This window comes from Capsicum annuum, unplaced genomic scaffold, assembly GCF_002878395.1.
Source record: "Capsicum annuum cultivar UCD-10X-F1 unplaced genomic scaffold, UCD10Xv1.1 ctg5382, whole genome shotgun sequence".
Classification (NCBI taxonomy): Eukaryota; Viridiplantae; Streptophyta; class Magnoliopsida; order Solanales; family Solanaceae; genus Capsicum; species Capsicum annuum.
This window is the reverse complement of record NW_025861957.1, coordinates 44826-53790: the sequence shown is the minus strand read 5'-3', so window position 1 is coordinate 53790 and position 8965 is coordinate 44826.

The following is an 8965-nucleotide window of genomic DNA, read 5'->3' as shown; positions in this document are numbered from 1 at the left end:
TTTAATTATTAAATAATTATGTATGAAATTTTCGACTACCCCAGTCGGAAAATTTATAATTATTAACTGATTATTTATTAAATTTCCAACTAGAGTAGTCAGAAATTTATAATTATTAAATAAAAATTTATTAAATATCCGACTAAAGTAGTTGAAAATTTCTGACTACTGTAGTCGAAAGTGTTTTTCCGACAAGCTATATTCTGACTACCATGAAACAGTCAAAAAGTAGTCAAAACTACCTTATTTTCCAACCACATTCCGACTACATTGGCCGTCGAAAATTTAATGTTATCTAGTAGTGACAGTTCTTGGAGAAATTTTTCCTACCTTAAAGAATACTGTAGTTGAATGATAAGATTTATAATTTCAGACAATTACATTCAGAGGCACTACACGAGGTATGGTTGAGGTTCAAGAAGAAGCTGATGAACGTTAACAATTATAAAATTTCAAAGAGGGATTTGTTAGAGATACTCCATAGACCCTTGAATATTAATACAAGGTTGTGGATAATACTATTATAGGTAGAGCTTTTATGAGTCTTTGTTCAAAGCATGTTGTGAAAATCTTATACTGAATCACTAAAGCCAACTGAGGTTGGCATACTCGAAGGAGGATAGGTTAGCTGATACTTATGCTAATTATGTTTCCAATGAGCAGAGAGCCCTAGCTAAGATGGTGGCTCAAGTGGTAGAACAGTTGATGACTAAGATTGGGTTGTTTACCAAGTAATTTTTAGATATCAGAGAAGAAAAGGTGAATGTAGTAGGAGCACAAGGTAAATATTCTCGGCATGAAGAGTCTGATTCTAAGTAGAAAGCAAAGAACTTGGATAAAAAGGTGATAGGTTTTTAAACCAAGGGCCATGGGTCTAATCAAGAAAGTTGGAACTCGGGGCAAGGGAATCAAGGTTGAAACTACTATAAATACAATTATAGGGACAAGAGTAGAGAGTGTGATGGTAAATAGAGGAGCATGTATGATTACAAGGAGAAGAGTGGTCTTTATGTTTCATCAGGGAATTATGTTGCTGACTCTAGAATAGAAGCACTGCTTGCTAAGCTTGTGAAGAGTTCAGAGAGAAAAGAGAGTTGCCTTAAGGAGATTAAGGTAGAAATATTAGGATTGACCAAGAAAGTAGAATTGCATTCTACCATAATTAAGCAACTTGAGCAGCAGTTTGGACAGATGTCGGCTATATTAAATCAATGTCAATTGGGCACTCTTTCTAGCAATACCATTAAAAATCTAAAGAGCAATAGTCGTTACCTAGTTATCACTACTTAGAGTGCTAAGGCTATGATTTATCCACCTATGATTGTTGTTGATGAGGTAAGGAATGATAATGTAGATTTTGAAGATGCACCCGAAGCTGAAATTGAGAAGTTGCTGACTAATGGTGAGACATCACAGAAGTCACTGGGTGTAGAGAAGAATTCTAAAAATGATAAAGGTAAGGGTCAGTAGGTTGAACTAGTTTTGAAACCCATTCCAAGACCTCCCCCACCTTTTCCACAAAGGTTAAAAAAGAAAGTGGAAGAAGAGAAATATCATAAATTCATGTCGATGCTGAAGAAATTATCTATGAATATCCCTCTTGTAGAATCTTTGGAGTAGATTCCTAGCTATGCAAAGTTCATGAAGGATTTAGTAACAAAGAAGTGGATGGCAAGTTTTGATCCTATTTATAATATGCACCACTGCAGTGTTATTGCTTTCTGATCTTTGCTTGAGAAGATGGAGAATCCCAAACCTTTCACTATTCTTTTTCTATTAGGTCCTTAAATTTTATCACGAGCATCGTGTGACTTAGGAGCTAGTATTAATCTCATGTTGCTAGTTATATAGAAGAAGTTAGGGTTGGGATAACCTAAGCTAGCTCTATAAGACTATTGATGGTTGATCATACTATGTAAAAGCTGGTTGGTATATTGTGTAATGTGTTGGCGAAGGTAGATTCATTCATATTCCCAACTGACTTTGTAATTATTGACTGTGAGGTAGGGCAAGGCCCTTCATAGCCATGGGTAGGGCACTGGTTAACATAGAGATGGGACAAATAAAATTCAGGCTTTATGATGAACAGGTCACTTTTAATATGTGTTAGCCGATGAGGCAACCAAAATATATACGGGTAGTGTCTATAATAGAAACCATAGAAGAAGATGTATTTGTTGTACCCAATAAGGAGATGCTTGGTATTGATGCATTAGAGATAATGATCATGAATTTTGATACCAACAGTATCGATAAGTATGATGAGATGGTGAGTGCACTTGTTGGCATAGGTTCGTATTCTTATGCACCAAAGAATTTGGATCTTGAATTGAAGAATATAGAAACCCCACTATCTCATCCATCTATTAAGGAGCCATTATTTAAAGAATTTAAGGCCCTTCCCTCTTATTTGCATTATGTATTCTTGGGTGGAGGGCAACAATACTTTATCAATTATCATTGCTGCAGATTTAATGGATACGTGGGTTGAGGCCTTGATTTTAGAATTTTTTAAGTGGTCCATTGGTTTGACTATAGCATATATTATTGATATTTCACCTAGAATTTTCACTTAAAAAATTAGCTTGAATCAGAGTGTGTGCTTAGTATTGAGAATGAACATTATCTAAATCCACCTATGCAAGAGGTGGTAAAGAAATATGTCATTAAGTGATTAGATACATGTGTGGTTTACTCTATTATTGACTGTAAGTAGGTGATCCCTGCTTAGTATGTACCAAAGAATGGTGGGATCACTATTGTCCCAAATGAGAAGAGCGAGTTAGTTCCCATGAGACCAGTCACAAGATGGCGAGTTTGCATGGATTATCAAAAGTTGAATACTTGGACGTAGAAGGATCATTTTTCTATGCTATTCATGGACCATATATTAGATCATCTTGCAGGTAGGCAATGGTATTGTTTTCTTGATGGTTATTTGGGGTATAATCATATTTTTATTTCCCCCCAAGACCAAGAGAAAAGCACTTTCACATATCCATATAGTATGTTTGCATTCAAGAGGATGCCTTTTGGTCTTTGTAATGCTCCCACCATTTTTTAACATTGCATGATGTCAATCTTTTCTTATATGGTAGAGGATACTATTGAGACCTTCATGGATGATTACTCTATTACTGATGACATGTTTCATGGATGTTTGGATCACTTGGCTAATGCACTTAGAGATATAAGGAGTGCAACCTGGTTCTGAATTGGGAGAAGTGTCACTTCATGGCTAAAGAGGGGATAGTTCTTGGGCATAAAATTTTGAAGAAGGGATAGAGGTCTACAGAGCTAAAATTGAGGTGATTAAAAAATTGCCTCCACCAATTTCTGTCAAAGGTATTCAGAGTTTCTTGGGTCATACAGGTTTTTATAGGTAATTAATTCATAAAGAACTTCTCCAAAATTTCAAATCCATTGTGCAAACTATTAGAGAAGAAGATGAAGTTCATGTTTTATGATCCTTGTCTCAAGGCTTTTGAGTGCCTAAAAGAGAGGTTGATTTCTTCGGCTATCATTGTGTACTAAATTGGACCCTTCTATTTGAGGTTATGTATGATGCCAGTGGTGTGTTCCTAGGAGTTATCCTAGGCCAAACACGTGATGAGATACTACATCCCATTTATTATGCCAGCAAAGCACTCAACCCCGCATAGAAAAACTATATGGCTACTGAATAGGAGTTGCTTGTGATGGTGTTCTCTTTTGAAAAGTTCCTGTCCTATTTGATTGGTACCAAAGATAGTATGCATATTGACCATGACGCTCTTAGGTACCTTATAGAGAGGAAATATGCTAAGCCTAGATTGATTCGATGGGTACTATTACTATAACAAGTTGACTTTGAGGTGAAACACCAGAGGGAAACTAAAAATTAGGGTACAGACCATCTATCCCACCTAGAGAGGAGTTGATGCTTAAATTAAGGGATAAGCTTGGGATTGATGATACTTTTCTAGATGAGCACATCTTGGTAGCATCACAAGAATTAATCCCTTGGTTCGCTGACTTTGCCAATTATTTAGTAAGTGTCCTTGTCTTAGAAGACATGTCATTTCAACAACGAAAATGATTTATGCATGACGTATGAAAGTTCTTTTGGGATTAGCCTTACTTATTTTGGATGTGTGCATATGGTGTGATTAGGAGATATATTCTCGAAGTTGAGAAGATGAGTTTTCTGGAGGCTTATCATTCATCTCCAATTGTGGGTCACCATAGAGGAACTCGTATGGACCACAAAATTCCACAGTATGGTTACTATTGACCGACGATCTATAAGGATTCACATGACTACGCTCGATTCTATAACCAATGCCAAAGGCAGGGCAATATCTCAGGGAAGCATGAGCTCTCCATAACATCTATTCTTGAGATTTTGTTGTTTTATCTGTTGGGTATTTACTTCATAGGTCCATTCATAAGTTCACATGATATGAAGTACATCTTAGTGGTAGTTGACTATATGTCTAAGTGCGTGAAAGCAGTTGCACTTCCCAATAATGAAGGTCAAAGTATCACAATATTTTTTAAGAGAAATACTTTCTATCAATTTGTTACTCTACGAGCTACCGTTAGTGATGATGGGTCCTATTTTGAAATGGTCAGTTTAAAGCCTTACTTAAGAAATACACTATGAAATATAAGGAGGGAAAAACTTACTATCCACAGACAAGTGGGCAAGTTGAGGTCTCCAGCTAGGAGATCAAGTCTATTTTTTGCAAAGACAGTTAATCCCAATCAGATTGGCTATTCTATTAAGTTAGATGATGCACTTTGGGCCTACTAGATAACTTACAAAACCCCCATAGGTTCCTTACCTTATCAACTTATGTACGGCAAGTCATTCCACTTGCCCGTTGAACTTAAGCATAAGGCACTATGGGCGTTGAAGAAGCTATTAAGTGGAATAATGTTGCAAACCTGAGATTGGACAAGATGAGTGAGTTAGATAATCTTCACCTTTGTGCTTATGAAATTTCAGCCTTGTATAAAGAGAAGATGTAATTGTACTATGACAAGAGAATTGAGATTAAGGTATTTCAACCCAGTGATGTGATTTTAGTGTATAATTCTAGGATTTTCTTGTTTTCTGGCAATCTAATGTCTAGGTGTTCTAGACCATTCACCGTGGTAAAAGTATTTCCACACGGTACAATTGATTTAAATAAATATAGAGATGCCTTATTCAAGGTGAACAACCATCTTGTTAAGCATTAAATGGGAAGCATGGAAGAGTTGAGAGCGTGTGAGAATGTTAGACTTGGCGAAGTTTGAGTATCCAAGGAAGCTGAGTCATGCGGCAATGTTAAATTAACCACTACATCGGAGGCAACTAGTGAGCTTGTCTATTAAGTCTAAGTACCTAACATAGCCATGTCGTTCTACGACGTTAAATTAACCGCTACTTGGGAGGAAACCCAAGGTTTTAGTGTTCCTTTTATTTTTGTTTTGTAGTTTATAAAGCACGGAGAAGGACCTGGAGAATGGTAAAAATTGCAAAATTAAGACAAGTCGAGGTAAGTGGTCCTATGACCCAACCAATTGGTCGTAGGTCTAACCCAAAACCTGTAAGTTGTGTCATGAGATCAGAAGCAAAACTTGGATCTCTAAACTTCAATCTACAACCCCTACCTATGGCCCCATATGTACAACCTACGACCCTATAGGTAGGGTCGTAGAAATAAAAACTCAAAAAAGGTTGCAGAGTCAACCTACAGCCCCTACCTATAAGACCATAGGTACTACCTATGACCTGTAAGAAGGGGAGTAGGCAGGGTCAGACTATTTGGGCTAAAAGGTTTTAAGAATATAGGTCGAGCCCATGCAACCCGACCTGATCTGGCAAACCCTTGAAATACAAAACCCTTAACCCTATTTTTTAACCCTCTAATTTACCAGGTACAAACTCCCTCTTAAATTCAAACTCTTTCTCTTTTATTCAAATATTTAAAAGCAAACCCTACTCCACATCACCCCACTTGCTCGTATTACACTTAGAGTTTGGGGCTAAATCATTTGTTTATTTTCTTCTTATAAAATCTTGACGAAAAGTAAGGTTTTTCATGGCGTAAATTTGATTAATAACTTGAATTTGATTGAAATAACATGTGCATGCACTTAAAAGTTGAATAGAAGTTGACTGAGTCAAATAACTCATGAAATACCTATGAAAATTGAATTGATGCATGTTATAGTGATCTAAATTGGCCTAAAAATTGAAAAAATATCTGTATTGGATGGGGAATTTTGGTAAGAAATTCACATACCCTCAGATTGAACCCATGAACCCTACCTATGGCTTGTAGGTAGTATCTACGAGCCTGTAGATGGCCACATAGGTGTCAGACCTAAATCCTTGAAAGTTAAGAGGGTTTGTTTGCTACTTACAAGGCTACTTATGTCCCTGTAGGTAAAGCCTATGGCTCGTAGGTGGAGGCATATGTAGTACCATAGTCAAAATTAAATTTTGTTCTTATTTCCTATCCCAATATTTTGTTCAATCATAGGAGACTTGTTTACAGGTACTATGGCACCCAAAGATACACCAAAGAAGGTTGTGTGATCCAAGTTGAGAGATGAATCTCCCAAACGAAGTGGACCCATGGAGGAGTACCCTATGAGAAATGACAATATGTCATACTAAGGGCCAAACTTAGATACAGGTAGAATTCAGGGCTGCTATTCAGTCGGGATCTCAACCCGCACCAATACCGATACCTCATCTTACACTAGCACAGGCACCTCAGTCTGGGCCCCAAGATTCCGTAGCTTGTTATCCAGACTAGACCTTAGATAAAGCTAACCAGAACTTCACCAACATACTTTCCTATCCCTTTTCGGTCTGAGAAAGGAGAGGATGAGTCTAAGTCTAGTGTAGGTGAGGAGGATTTAGTCATCCCCCAGTCTAAGGAGGAGTCAATGTCTGCATTCTTTACCTATGCCAAGAGATAGATGTATCCAATATTATAAGCATATTGATATAGTATAGGGTACTCAGGATGGTTCTACTTCAACACATGGTACTCTAGATAATTCTGCTTTATCTTTAATCACTCAAGAGTTCGCACACATCTTTCTAGTACTAGTTGCTCAAGCCATTCTGAGATAGTGTGTGGGGGTATCCAGATTATTTCATATAGAGACAGTGCTATCACTGAGTAGGTTAGACTATGGCACAGATTGTTAAGGAGATTGGGGTTGAACTTGACACTTAGGAAGGTGCTCTAGACCTATAGGTTGCTTTTGAATGATATAAAATTTGTTGGATAAGCTAGCCTTCAAGATCTTACTACCCAAATATTGTTTGGGAGTTCTATGATTCTTATACGACGTCTGTGTATTCAATTACACTGAGGGAAGAGAAAAGGATCAACCTCTACTGACCAATACACTGGTAAAAAATGTTAGGGTTGATTTGTCTGAGGAAACCATTCAGCGAGTCTTATTTGGGATGGAGTTTGTAGGGACAACTACTATACCAGAGTTTAAGTATAGGTTGAGGCACATGAGGAGTAGACGTACTATGAAAGATACTGAGCAGAATGAACAGAGGAGAGACTTGGTTTGATAGGTAGCTCAACAGATTGTTGAGTTGTGTACTGATGCCCCTTGGGTCGAGGGGAAAACAGAGATAAATAAGTCTTTGTTGTGCTTTTCAACAAACTTTTGCTGGACTATTATTAGGAACTACTTGAGTTTGATATCTGCAGACAATGTGTTAACATGAGATCAAGCTGTAATGATTGTCATCCACATAGTTGGCTATGATATTGATTTCGCCAGGTGGATCTGAGGTAAGATTCATCAGAGGGATTTAGAAAGTTCACCACTATTCCCTTCCCTTGTTTGGTATAGAGATTGGGTAATTCAGTAGTGGTACCAGGTATTCCATAGGTTGATAATAGGGTAGGGGATACCCTCATTGCTTATATTTTGTTGATTGAGTATGATGCCAACCCCACTGTGCTACAGAGAGAACAACATTCAACAATTTCAGGTACGATACCCTTTGAGGGGCCTTCTATGTCAGGTGAGCATATTGATATGATGACACTTGGTGGTGATATTGATATTGGTAGTTAGCTGATAGCACAGTCGAGTACTATAGGTGATAATGCCCAACTATACCTTCACTTTGAATATTATATGGTCCCTATCAAATATAGTAACCCAACAAAGGTTGGGGTTGAATCCCAAGGGAATACATGGAATTGTGGCCCTCAGATGCTATAATCAATGGGCAAAAAATGGAAAAGCAAATGGGGGATTTGAGTAGTAATATAAAACAAGAAGCTAATGTCAACTTTGGTTGTAGTTAGTCATAGGTGCACACTAGGATTGTGTTCGCCCTGGATTCTCAATTTCATAGGATTAGTGTGCTTTATCGAACCAACCCAATACCTTGCGTGGACAATCTAATAAGTTATGTACCATCAACAAGCTTTTGGATGAGCTAATAGATTTCACCCTTTACCTTTTGAGTCTCGGGATGTCTGCTTACTAACCCTTATCTTGATCTCAGTTAACTATTATATTTTGAGTCTCTAATTATTAGATGACAGCTAATCATCTTACTTAGATAATACCTAGTAGCATGGATCGATAGTTAAACTTCAAATTACTATTGTAATTATCTTTTCCAAGCCACTATTCCTCTTTTGGAGTAAGTAGCAATAATCTATGCATGATTCTAACATCTTCAACCACAAATATATCTATTAAAGTGAAGATAATACAGTGCATGCCTAGGTATCAATTCAGAACAACAAAAGCACTTCCCTTACTTCATCAGTCCGCCAGGGTTTCCACAAACCTAGCTAAGGGTTTTTAGCCGCTCATGCTTAGGAAGTAATCAACAACATTTATAATTGAAAGAGTAAGATAAAATCACAATAATCACAAGTAAAAACCTAGAACTTTAACTGAATTATTTAACCGAAACCAATATAAGAGAATT